The sequence below is a fragment of the Tachyglossus aculeatus genome, chromosome 21, assembly GCF_015852505.1.
Source record: "Tachyglossus aculeatus isolate mTacAcu1 chromosome 21, mTacAcu1.pri, whole genome shotgun sequence".
NCBI classification, from domain to species: Eukaryota; Metazoa; Chordata; class Mammalia; order Monotremata; family Tachyglossidae; genus Tachyglossus; species Tachyglossus aculeatus.
This window is the reverse complement of record NC_052086.1, coordinates 28990138-29004392: the sequence shown is the minus strand read 5'-3', so window position 1 is coordinate 29004392 and position 14255 is coordinate 28990138.

Sequence of the window (14255 nt, the reverse complement as noted above, 5' to 3'; positions counted from 1 at the left end):
TCTTTACATTGCTCTTTCTAGAATACTGTATCTCTGACCATTGCAACCCAGGTTTATGATGTAAGTACTGGAGGAATGAAATGCTTATCCTGATCTGTCCAACTCAAATTAGCTTACATTATGAGAATTATCAGTAGAAATTAAAAGTAAATCTTGTACTGAAGTGACGAGGAGGCTCGGAAATACACAAGTTATCTCGTCCTACCTCCCTACTTCACTGCTGGTGAGACATTCTCCCTGTTTCTACAGAGGTCTGAATCTCTTATTTGGGAGAAAAATAGAAAGCTGAACATTAAGAATGGTAAAGCATTTTAACTCCTCTCATTAATCCTCTTCTCCCCTGTGAGGTAGGATGCAGTATTGGCTTCCTCTGGCAGCTGAAGAAATTCAAGTCCAGAATTTAGTCACCTATCCAAGGTCACACAACTAATCCGGGACAAAGACTGGAATAGAACAAAGACTTTCTATTCCTATTGTGCCCCTCCAGAACGAATGCCCATTTCTGACTCTCATAAAAGGGATGTGGCTCTTTTTCATATAAAACATATTTTCAGGGCCTGTTGACTTTGACTGGCTTTGAAGTTTGGTTCTGATTTGGTTTGGAAAAACCCCATTGACTCCCTGCTCTGAGGGAAAAAAAGAGCTTCCTTTTTCTTGGCAATAAGCTGAGCGTAACATATGCTGGAGCGTGCTGCCGTTCACTAGTGTTTTGGCAGTGTGGGGCTCTTGTCTTCTGTCTCCAGCCAAAGGGAAGGGGGAGAAAGAGGAAAAATTTCTCTAATGAATCCAGTTGGCGGGAAACCGGGCTGTGAGCTCTGGTCTGTCCAGCAAAGTGAATACTATAAGAAAATCCCACTTGTCGACTGCAAAATAAATTTTAAACCTATCGTGACCACTGTTGGTTTTGGTGGAAATACTGCACTCAGAAAGATAAGCTATTTTGGATGACGTTTGAGGAGTCAGAATGACAGTTCCCCTCCCCATTTGATAATGGACCAGTCTAATAAAGATTAAGGAGAGACTGTTTCAGAACAGAGTGGGAGAGGTCTCAGGGAACGGGTCTTGGTTATCCCAGCTCTTTACTCTTACTGGGCCTGTGATGTAAAAGTACGGTAGCTAGTTAGAGATCCAGTCTTCTAAAAGAAAGCAGTGTCTAAATAATAAGCAGTGTCTACAGTGTTTAGAACAGTGCTGGGCATATAGTAAGTCAGTGATCAGTTTCTTTGTTCAAGAGCTATGGCGGTCCCGAGAAACCAACTATTTCCCATTAAGAGACTGGTCCTTTGACTTAATAATAATAATTATTATTATGGTATTTGTTAAGCACTTACTGTGTGCCAAGAACTGTTCTAAGTGGTGGGATAGATGCAAGGTAATTGAGTTGTCCCACGTGGGGTTCACAGTCTTAATCCCCACTTTACAGATAAGGTAACTGAGGTACAGAGAATGAATGAATGACTGTGAGCTCCATGTAGGACAGGGACCGTTTCCAAGCTGAAGGTCACACACAAGGTCACACAGCAGACTGGTAGTGGAGCTGGGATTAGAACCCACATCCTCTGACCCCCAAGCCCATGCTCTTTCCATTAAGCCATGCTTCTTCTCAAAACAAATTACCCAAAGACTCTTGCTCCACTGAATTTGCTCTATTTGCTGCTAAATCCTTATTCTTCCTCCTGTTTTCATAATTTGTCATTTTTGGGCATCTTCCCCATTAAACTGTAAACTTCTTGGGTTTTTTTGGTCTTATAGTCTCCCGTGTTCTTAGTATTCAATAGGCATTCAACAAATACTATTGACTGAAAAAGACAGTGAGGGATATACTATTGAACATACTGTTGTAAAATAAGTAGATGCATTTCATGAAAATTGGTAAAATTAAGCAATTATTGAAAACCTAGCATACTCCATCAAAGAAACTCATCTTTTTTGGTAAGTCTCAATGGGTTTTTCCGTTGCTTCTTGGATCTATGCTTTCTCCTATTCAAAGCTTTGAACAAAAAACCAACCACAGAGAGTTGTGCCAAAACACTGAAAATTTGAGGAGGTGAACTTCAATTGTTCTAAGGAAGTAATTATGACATCCTCACACTCAAACTGACATTGCTAACTGTATTAGCTTTCACCTTTCTGCAGAGATAAGTTCAACTGATGGAGCAGGCTACGTTTTCAGCAATGGCTTAAAGTTGTCAACTTTCATAAAATGCAGTCATTTATCACAAGGTTGTGAATCAAAGATTTAAGAGCATGGTCTGCTAACCCCCCTCAGACTTTGGAAGAGCAGGGAACTGGATTGTATTTCAGTGTAGAATGAGTAAATGGAACTCCTTGGAGAGGAAACCACAAATGAATAATTTTATCCTGGTAGTAAAGCTGACCAGTACATGCTGTTAGTTTCCTACAAGCAAAGAGACTTTCTAATTCATTCATTCAGTCAGTCATATTTATGGAGCGCTTACTGTGCGTGGAGCACTGTACTAAGCACTTGGAAAGTACAATTTGGCAACAAATAGAGACAATCCCTACCCAACAACAGGCTCATAGTCTGCCTCTGCCTGCATTAGGCAAGTAGCTATTCTTCTAGAGTGTCAAATTTGGCTCTGGAAACTATTCAGATCTCTGCTACCTTCACATGTTTGTGTTCCAGAACTCAGTCATCAGTGAAGTACCAGGGGCCAGACTGCTACATAACCAATCAATGGCATTTGTTGGGTGCTAAATTTGCACAGAGGATTGTACTAAGAGCTTGGGAGGGTAGAATAGAATAGAACAGAACAGAATATATAGTATGTAATAAGTGCTTCCTATGTGGTAAGCACTGTTCTATGTACAAGGTTACATAAGAGGTAATCAGCTTGGAAACAGTCCCTGTCCCACATGGGGCTCACAATCATACATTCATTCAATCATTTTCATTGAGCGCTGTGTGCAGAGCACTGTACTAACCTCTTGGAAAGTACAATTCACCAACAGAGACAATCCCTACTGAACAATGGTCTCACAGTCTAGAAGAGGGAAACAGAGAACAAAACAAAACAAGTAGACAGGCATCAATAGCCCCAAAATAGACAAATAAGAATTATAGAAATATATATACATCATTAATAAAATAAATAGAATAATATGGACAAATATACACAAGTGCTGTGGGGCAGGGAGGGTGGTAGAGCAGAGGGAGGGAGTAGGGGCGCTGGGAAGGGGAGGAGAAGCGGAGGAAAATCCCCATTTTACAGAGGAGGCAACTGAGGCACAGAGAAGTGAAGTGGCTTGCCCAAGGTCACACAGCAGACAAGTGGTGGAGCCGGGATTAAGACCCAAGTCCTTTGAATATCAAGTCCACGCTCTTTCCTCTAGGCTCTGCAATAGAGTCGGAAGACGCAATACCTGCCCACAGGTTTTCAAACTACGGTATTTATTCTCCCCTGAGAATCCCTCCCTTCCTTACGTCCAGAGAGCAGCCTTTTGGCTTTCAGCTCCCTTCCCAACCACTGTTGAATGCCAGGACTCAGTTCCATCTTCCACATCACCACCTCAATCAGTAATGATCCTGTAGCAACTACTGATCCGCGTGACTCAGTGGAAAGAGCCCGGGCTTTGGAGTCAGAGGTCATGGGTTTGAATTCCGGCTCCACCACATATCTGCTGTGTGACCTTTGGGCAAGTCACTTAACTTCTCTGAGCCTCAGTTCCCTCACCTGTAAAATGGGGATGAAGACTGTAAGCCCCACGTGGGACAACCTGATCACCTCGTATCCCCCTGCCAGTGCTTAGAACAGTGCTTTGCACATAGTAAGCGCTTAAGAAATGCCATCATTATTATTATTATTATTATTATTTTGGCTTTCAGCTCCATCCCCAACCATTGTTGAATGCCAGGACTCAGTTCCATCTTCCACAACACCGCCTCAATCAGTAATGATCCTGCAGCAACTACTGATCCGCATGGCTCAGTGGAAAGAGCCCAGGCTTTGGAGTCAGAGGTCATGGGTTCAAATCCCAGCTCCACCACATGTCTGCTGTGTGACCTTTGGGCAAGTCACTTCACTTCTCTGGGCCTCAGTTACCTCATCTGTACAATGGGGATGAAGACTGTGAGCCCCCCGTGTTACAACCTGATCACCTTGTATCCCCCCAGTGCTTAGAACAGTGCATTGCACATAGTAAGCGCATAACAAATGCCATCATTATTATTATTATTATTTTGGCTTTCAGCTCCGTCCCCAACCATTGTTGAATGCCAGGACTCAGTTCCATCTTCCACACCACTGCCTCAATCAGTAATGATCCTGCAGCAACTACTGATCCGCGTGGCTCAGTGGAAAGAGCCCAGGCTTTGGAGTCAGAGGTCATGGGTTCAAATCCCAGCTCCACCACATGTCTGCTGTGTGACCTTTGGGCAAGTCACTTAACTTCTCTGAGCCTCAGTTACCTCATCTGTAAAATGGGGATGAAGACTGTGAGCCCCACATGGGACAACCTGATCACCTTGTATCCCCCCCAGTGCTTAGAACAGTGTTTTGCACATAGTATGTGCATAACAAATACCATCATTATTATTATTACTATTATTATCATCCATTAGCAATGTGTGTTGAGTCCTAGCTAAGTGCAGAGATGTATAATTGAAGTATAAATCTGTGTCTGCATATGATGCTAAGTCACCAGAATTTAATTGCAACCCATTTTTTTGAGAAATAAACCATCCTCGCAAACTGGTCATTTCAATAGCTCTATTTTACTTCTGACTTTACTACGTGATCAAGGAGTTTTTGAATAATAATAATAATTGTGGCATTTGTTTACCACATACTGTGTGCCAGGCACTGTACTAAACACCAGGGTGGATACAAGCAAATCAGGTTTGACACAGTCCCTGGCCCACGGGGGGCTCACAGTCTCAATCCCCATTTTGCAGGTGAGGTACCTGAGGCCCAGAGAAGTGAAATGATTTGCCCAAGATCACACAGCAGACAAGTGGTGGAGGCAGGATCAGAATAAGCTTCTTACTCCCAGGCCTGTACTTAATAATACTACTACTACTACTACTACTAATAATAATAGCATTTATTAAGCACTTACTATGTGCAAAACACTGTTCTAAGTGCTGGGGAGATTACAAGGTGATCAGGTTGTCGCACCTGGGGCTCACAGTCTTAATCCCCATTTTACAGCTGAGGTAACTGGGGCACAGAGAAGTTAAGTGACTTGCCCAAAGCCACACAGCTGACAATTGACAGAGCCGGAATTTGAACCCATGACCTCTGACTCCCAAGCCCGGGCTCTTTTCACTACACCATGCTGCTTCTCTATACCATGCTACTTCTGAAGGAGTAAGACCAGCCCAAGAACACCTTGTACAGGAAGGAAAAAAAAGGCGGGGAGGAATCCAGCAATCATTTGTACTCCCCACTTAGGTTTGACGTTTTGGTTCATTTCAGCTAATCTCTGGAGATGTGAGTAATAGCAGAAGCTTAAATTGGATATACTGCCTTCTTATCAGTTATCTGATGTATCTGGGGGTGAACCTTGTGGAAGATTTTGGTGAAAAAGCGAATTCTTTGTTATTTTCCCTAAGTAAAATGTCACTGAGTCAGGGGTTTGCTGTAAGCACTTTCATTTTTTTCCTTGCATCTTTCCCACTGATTTGTTCTAAACCTTTAATGTACACAACTTTATTCTCTGCACAGTAACACTTCAATACAAATTCTAACCCCGAGTGTTTTCATTAAGTAAAATTTTTCCAAGATCATCACCACAAAAGAATCTCTCTTGAATTCCCTCCAGAAGTAGTAGCGTGTCGTTCTTACGATGAATGAGGACTAAAATAGGTTAACCCAATCCTATGACGCAGGGCAGGAAGATCCAAAGGACACAAAAAAGGAAGTGGCTCGTCTGATAATAGAAGCTGTCAGCTTTAGTGGCATCCTTCTTTCCAGCTTCAAAATTATCAAACAATTAGCATTAGTACAACCCTCTCCTTTCCCCAGGGTTCTTTCATTAAACTTCCCCTTTTTTTTATGGTATCTGTTAAGCACTTACTCTACGCCAGGCACTGTTATAAGCACTAGGGAGAACATAAGATAATCAGGTTGGACAAAGTCCATGTCCCATATGTGGTTCCCTATCGTAATCCCCATTTTACAGGTGAGAGGACTTTGGCACAGATATGTTAACTGATTTGCTCAAGGTCACACAGCTGACAAATGGCGGAGCCAGGATTTGAACTCTGGTCCTTATGATGCCCACATCCGTGCTCTATCCATGCTGCTTCTAAAGAGGAAGGCAAGGATCTAAATCAACTCTCTACACAAACAAAATGCAGCACAAAGAGGTTCATGCAACCTGCACTTAGCACCAAGAGGGCAGATCTGTAAGCTCATTCATTCATTCATGCAATCGTATTTATTGAGCGCTTACTGTATGCAGAGCACTGTACTAAGCACTTGGGAAGTACAAGTTGGCAACATATAGAGATGGTACCTACCCAACAGTGGGCTCACAGTCTAAAAGGGGGAGATAGAGAACGTGTCTGCTAATTCTGTTGTATTGTATTCTCCCAAGCACTTAAAACAGTGCACAGAGCACAGAATAAGTGCTCAACAATAAATACCACTTGTTGATTGAGGATCAACGTGGCTTAGTGAAAAGAGTAGCCCTGGTTCCACCACTTGCATGCCATGTGACCTTGGACAAGTCATTTAATCAACCCAGCAATGGTATTTACGGAGTGCTTATGGTTTGCAGGGTATTGTAATAGGCTCTTGGGAAGGTACAATACAACAAAACTGGTAGACACATTTCCTGCCCACAAAGAGATGACACTCTTTAAAGGGAGGAATTAAGGATATGCACTTAAATACTGAGGGGCCGAGGTTGGGGTGAATTTCAAGTGCATAAAGGGTGCATAGGTGCAGCAAAAGGGAGAGAGATTAGGGGAAAAGAGGGCTTGGTTGGGAAAGCCCTCTTGGTGGAGGTATGATTTTAATAAAATTTTGAAAATGGGGAGAGTTATGGCCTGTCGTATATGAAGCAGGAGGAAGTCCGAGGCCAGAGGGAGGATGTGGGCAAATGTTCGGAGGCAAAGATAGAGGAAATTGAGGTACAGTGAGTAGGTTGACATTAGAGGATATCATCAATCGTATTTATTGAGCGCTTACTATGTGCAGAGCACTGTACTAAGCGCTTGGGAAGTACAAATTGGCAACATATAGAGACAGTCCCTACCCAACAGTGGGCTCACAGTCTAAAAGGGGGAGACAGAGAACAAAACCAAACATACTAACAAAATAAAATAAATAGAATAGATATGTACAAATAAAATAGAGTAAAAAATATGTACAAACATATATACATATATACAGGTGCTGTGGGGAAGGGAAGGAGGTAAGATGGGGGGATGGAGAGGGGGACGAGGGGGAGAGGAAGGAAGGGGCTCAGTCTGGGAAGGCCTCCTGGAGGAAGTGAGCTCTCAGCAGGGCCTTGGAGGGAGGAAGAGAGCTAGCTTGGCGGATGGGCAGAGGGAGGGCATTCCATGCCCGGGGGATGACGTGGGCTGGGGGTCGATGGCGGGACAGGTGAGAGCGAGGTACGGTGAGGAGATCAGCGGTGGAGGAGCGGAGGGTGCGGACTGGGCTGTAGAAGGAGAGAAGGGAGGTGAGGTAGGAGGGGGTGAGGTGATGGACAGCCTTGAAGCCCAGGGTGAGGAGTTTCTGCCTGATGCACAGATTGATTGGTAGCCACTGGAGATTTTTGAGGAGGGGAGTGATATGCCCGGAGCATTTCTGGACAATGATAATCCGGGCTCTAAGCCCGGCTCCACCACTTGTCTGCTGTGTGACCTTGGGCAATCTACTTAACTCCTTTGTGCCTCAGTTGCCTCGTCTGTAAAATGGGGATTAAGACTGTGAACCCCATGTGGGACAACCTGATTACCTTGCATTTACCCCAGCACTTAGAGCAGTACTTGGCACATAGTAAGCATTTAACAAATATCATAATTATTATTATTATTGTTGTTACAAAAGCCAAGTTAGCAGACTTATTCACTCATTCAATCGTATTTATTGAGCATTTACTGTGTACAGAGCACTGTGTTAAGCGCTTGGAAAGTACAATTCGACAACAGAACTTACATAAGCAAGGTAAGGTAGGAGGCGGTGAGTTGGTTGAGCACTTTAAATCTGATAGTGAGGATTTTCCATTTGACTTAAACTTCTCTGTGCTTTATCTGTATAATGGGGTTTCAATATGTGCTCTTTCTCCTCAGGCTGTAAGCCCCATGTAGGACAGGGACTGTGTAGGACTTTATTATCTTGTATCTATCCCAGATCTTAATACAGTGCTTGGCACCTAGTAAGCACTTAAATACCATAGTTATTTTAATGATTGGCCCAAGGACTTGAAGTAGCATTCAGAATAGACGTTGACTCCTGCTCCCTGACTCTCGTCACTAATGTCCAAAAATGGATTCACTCCCAAAACATGTACTTTCTCCAACCCTAATTTAGTACCTTACCGTGGGCTTTTACAAAGATTCATTGAACTAATATATTAAAATTATGGGGTGCAGTGTCTAGCCTGGTAAATCTATTATCCCATAAAATAACACAGAGGAGCTCCAAAGCTCCAAACATGAGAGAGTTCTTAAACTCACGAGTTGATCTGGAACTTGCTTTTGGCAAAAAAAAAAAAAAAAAAAAAAAAAGATCTACAATACAGTTTCCCTGTAATAAAAACAATAATAATTTTTCAATTCCAGGCTTATAATGGGAAACTCTGCTCAGGCAATGTTTTCTCTTCTTCCTTATTTTGTAAAATTCCCAGACTACCATGCAGCCAAACCTTTCATATTAAGTAGATTACAAAAAAAAGTCACATCAGATTTGAAAACTGTCACTACTGTAGGAGTTTTAATTAGGAATAAATTAAAGAAGGAAAATGGCTTTCCCCGTGACAATAAAATTTTGCATTTTGAATAGAGTCTTAAAGAGTAACTACGTTCAGAGATTCTTAAGGTAAAGTGGGATAAAGGAGTTTTCTGGATCCTAAAACATGAAAGTAAAGACAAAAGAGTACTGCTTTCTGGAAGACATTAGGAGACCCTGCGGTCATCTAATGTGGTCTGTGATCATCAAACATGAATTGACGATTCTGTGATGCCATGTACAAACTTCTTGACCCTTACCGTGGAGAAGTAAGTAGTTGATGGGTGTTCTTTTTTTTCTTTTTTTTTTAAATAGACCCTACCAAGCAATCACTATGTACCAAGCACTATACTAAGTGCTAGGGCAAATATAAGATAATCAGAATGCAAACAGTCCTTGTCCCACACAGATTCTAAATCAGAGAAGGACTTAATCAATCAATCGTATTTATTGAGCGTTTACTGTGTGCAGAGCACTGTACTAAGCGCTTGGGAAGTACGTAACGGAAGTAAAGAGAAGTTTAGTGATTGGTCCAATATCACAGCAGACAAGTGGCAGGTCAGGGATTAGAACTCAGGTCCTCTGTGTCCCAAGCCCATGCCCTTTCCACTAGGGAGAAGCAGCATGGCTCAGTGGAAACAGCACGGGCTTTGGAGTCAGAGGTCATGGGTTCAAACCCTGGCTCCGCCAACCGTCAGCTGTGTGACTTTGGGCAAGTCACTTAACTTCTCTGGGGCTCAGTTCTCTCATCTGTAAAATGAGGATTAAGACTCTGAGCCCCTCGTGGGACAACCTGATCACCTTGTAACCTCCCCAGCGCTTAGAACAGTGTTTTTCACATAGTAAGCACTTAATAAATGCCATTATTATTATTATTATTATTATTTTCTCAGTAGTGAGGATAAATTCCAGAGTCCTCCAGCAAGTCTCCATTTTGGCAACTGGCCAGCCCTCCAATTATCTTTATTCTTTTAACCCACTTGTACATCATGTTATTACCTTGCAACTGGTTAGGGAAGAACAGTTTGTAAAGAATTTGCCTATGGGAAAGTTATGGGGAGGACAGTTTTTGGGTGGAAAGGCTAGTTCTGTTTTGGACATGATAAATTTGAGGTGTCCATGGGACATGCAAGTAGAAATGACCTGAAGGCAGGAGGAAATGTGAGACTATGGAGAAAGAGAGAGGTGAGGACTGGAGAGGTAGACCTAGAAATCATCTACATAGAGATGGTAAATGAAGCTGTGGGAGTGAAAGAGTTCCCCGAGGGAGTGGGTAAGGATGGAGAAGAGAAGAGGACCTAGAACTGAGCTTTGATGGACTCAAAGTTACGAGGTGGGAAGAAGAGGAAGAGCACACAAAAGAGACTGAGAATGGGAGGTCAGAGAGATAGGAGGACTATCAGGAGAGGACTGTCTCAGTGAAACCAAGATTCGATAATATTTCCAGGAGAAAGGGGTGGGTCACAGTGTCGAAGGCAGCTGGGACATCAAGGAGGATTAGGATGGAGTAGAAGTCGTTGGATACGACAATAAGGAGGTCATTGGTGACCTTAGAGAGAGAGAGAGTTCTGTCGCGTGAAGGTGGTGGATGTCAAATTGGAGGGAGTCAAGGAGAAAATTTGAGGTTGGGAAGTGGGAGCAACAGATGTAGGCAATTAGCTCGAGGCGTTTGGAGAGGAAATGTAGAAGGGAGATGGGGCTATAGCTAGAGGGAGCATGGATCAAGGGATAGGTTTTTTTTTTTTTTAGGTGAGAGGACACATGAGCATGTGGGAAAGCTGTGGGGAAGAAGTCATTGGAAAGTGAACAATTAAAGATGGTGGTCAGGGAGGGAAGAAGAGAGGGGGTAAGCATTTTGTTAAGGTGCAAAGGGATAAGGTCAGAAGCTCAGGTGGAAAGGGTGGATTTTTAGAGGAGACAGGAGATCTCTTGAGATATTGCAGGGAAAGATGAAAAAGTTGAAGAAAAGGCTAGAGGGAGGAAGGGACTGGAGAGGAACGGGGAGATTTTAGGGAGATTATATTTGATGGTTTCAATTTTATCAATAAAGTATTTGGTCAGGTAATTAGGGGCAAGAGATGAGGGCGGTGGAAGGACAGGAAATTTGAGGAGGGAATTGAATATCTGGAACAGTTGGAGTGGGCAATGGACACGGGACTCAAGACTGAGAAATAACGTTGCCGAGCAGAGGAAAGGGCAGAGTTAAAGCATGTGAGGATGAATCTATATGGACAAGGTCCACTCGGTGTCTGGATTTCTGCCAGCAGTGCTCCACGGTTTGGGCCGAAGAGTGCAGGAAGATTGTGTTGGTCGCCCAAGCTGCTGGTTAGTGGTACAAGATAGGCGGAGGGACAGGTACAGGTTGTTAGGCCACAGTTACTACCTGTAGGGCACAGAGAACTCCCTACTCCCCAAGGAGAGGGATAAAGAATATGGTAAAACTGAACCATTTGAAAGGCTGGTGGATTGCTGTGTTCCCTGTTATTAAGAAATAGTGCAAATCATCACTGCAATGCTATTGCTTTCTTTACATAATACAATTAAAGTTTCAAAGGAAGGAAACGGCAAATTCTTGGCAAGAGAGAGAGAAAGAAAGAAAATTAATGCAGTGAATGGATATAGTAAAATTATTCTGAGGCTGGAAGCGTAAATGTGCACCTGGGCCAGAATTATCCAGCTCTTTCCAGACCTAAAAAGAAAAAGCAGACCTTCAGGAAGTTTCCATAAAAGCATTACCTCAATACACAGTTGACAAAAACAATCTGGCTAATTTGCAGGGGTAGGGACAAGCAAATACACACTTCTATGCTTCCTACCTATAAAATGACCTTGCTAACCATGGCTTTAAGTACTAGTGTGGCTCCCTCCACACTAGTTGAGAAAGTACTTGAGAAAGTTGTTTTTAATGGTCTGCATTATTTGACTTTCATTCATTCATGCTGAGCTCTCATTGTGCTTCTCTCCATTAGCATAACACAGGGAGCTTAATTGTAACTGTTTAAAGTTCACTGTTTCACAAAGTTCTCTTACAATTAGTTCCCTTCATAATGCTAATGAACTACCGATACAGGAAAGGCCAGAAGCACAAAACAATCAGCCTGCTGGTATATAGCACTGAACTTCTGGTAGCTGATCGTTTAAACAGTTACTTGTAGCTGGGATTTTCCTTGTAATTTGAAAAGTATAACCAACAGGGAGAGAAAGACCACTAATGCAGTGTATGGATACACTGAAATTGTTCGGACACTAACAGGGTAAATATGTAAATACTCAAATAAATGCTCAAGTAAATACTTGAGTATCAATACTCAAGTAAATACTCAGGCCAGAATTATCCAGCTCCCCCAGGGGCCTAAAATCGATCCATCAATCGGATTTTTTGAGCGCTCACCATGTGCAAAACACTGTACTAAGCACTTCAGAGAGTACACTGTAACGGTATAGCAGACACACGATGGAGAAGCGGCGTGGCTTAGTGGAAAGAGCACGGGCTTCGGAGTCAGAGGTCGTGAGTTCTAATCCCACCTCTGCCACTTGTCAGCTCTGTGACTTTGAACAAGTAACTTGATGATGATGATGATGGCATTTATTAAGCGCTTACTATGTGCAAAGCACTGTTCTAAGCACTGGGGAGGTTATAAGGTGATCAGGTTGTCCCACGGCGGGCTCACAGTCTTCATCCCTATTTTACAGATGAGGTAACTGAGGCACAGAGAAGTGAAGTGAGTTGCCCAAAGTCACACAGCTGACAATTGGCGGAGCTGGGATTTGAACCCATGACCTCTGACTCCAAAGCCTGGGCTCTTTTCCACTGAGCCACGCTGCTTCTCTAAAGCAGGGATGGACGGCGTACGCTCTTTATTATTGTGTTATCTGGGGCTCTACACTCTGGGCTACAGACTCAGGTGGGGTTACTTCACTTCACTTCACTGTGCCTCAGCTACCTCATGTGTAAAATGGGGATTAAGACTGTGAGCCCCACGTGGTACAACCTGATTATCTTGTATCTACCCCAGCGTTTAGAACAATGCTTGGTACAAAGTGCTTAACATATCCTATCATTATTATTATTATTATCATTATTATTATTCCCTGCTCACAATCAAGATGGGTAGACAGACATTAATATAAATAACTTACAGTTATGTACCTAAATGCTGTGGGGATGGGACAAGAGGTGAATAAAGGGTGCAAGTTAAGGCAAAGTAGAAAGGAGTGCAGGAAAAGGAAATGAGGGCTCAGTTAGGAAAGCCTCTTGGAGGAGATGTGCCTTCAGTTCGGCTCTGAGGTGAGGGAGAGTAATTGTCGGGTATGAGGAGGGAGGGTATTCCAGGCCAGCAGCAGGACAAGGGCAAGAAAAAGTAGGTCTTCATGAAGTTTCCATAAATGCTTCAGTATCTGTTCTCCCTCACACTTATCCTGTGAGCTCTGAGTGGGACGGGGACTCTGTCAGAACTGATGATCTTGAGAAGCAGCGTGGCTCAGTGGAAAGAGCCCGGGCTTTGGAGTCAGAGGTCATGGGTTCAAATCCAGGCTCTGCCACTTGTCAATCAATCAATCAATCGTATTTATTGAGCGCTTACTGTGTGCAGAGCACTGCACTAAGTGCTTGGGAAGTACAAGTTGGCAACATATAGAGACGGTCCCTACCCAACAGTGGGCTCACAGTCTAGAAGGGGGAGACAGAACAAAACCAAACATATTAACAAAATAAAATAAATAGAATAGATTTGTGCAAGTAAAATAAATGAATAGAGTAATAAATATGTACAAACATATATACATATATACAGGTGCTGTGGGGAAGGGAAAGAGGTAAGACGGGGGGGATGGAGAGGGGGACGAGGGGGGGAGGAAGGAAGGGGCTCAGTCTGGGAAGGCCTCCTGGAGGAGGTGAGCTCTCAGTAGGGCCAAGAAGGGAGGAAGAGAGCTAGCTTGGCAGATGGGCAGAGGGAGGGCATTCCAGGCCCGGGGGAGGACGTGGGCCGGGGGTTGACGGTGGGACAGGTGAGAACGAGGCACGGTGAGGAGATTAGCTGCAGAGGAGCGGAGGGTGCAGGCTGGGCTGGAGAAGGAGAGAAGGGAGGTGAGGTAGGAGGGGGCGAGGTGATGGACAGCCTTGAAACCGTGGGTGAGGAATTTCTGCCTGATGCACAGATTGATTGGTAGCCACTAGAGATTTTTGAGGAGGGGAGTAACATGCCCAGAGCGTTTCTGGGCAAAGACAATCTGGGCAGCAGCATGAAGTACGGATTGAAGTGGGGAGAGACGGGAGGATGGGAGATCAGAGAGAAGCTATGTGACTTTGGGCAAGTCACAACTTCTCTGGGC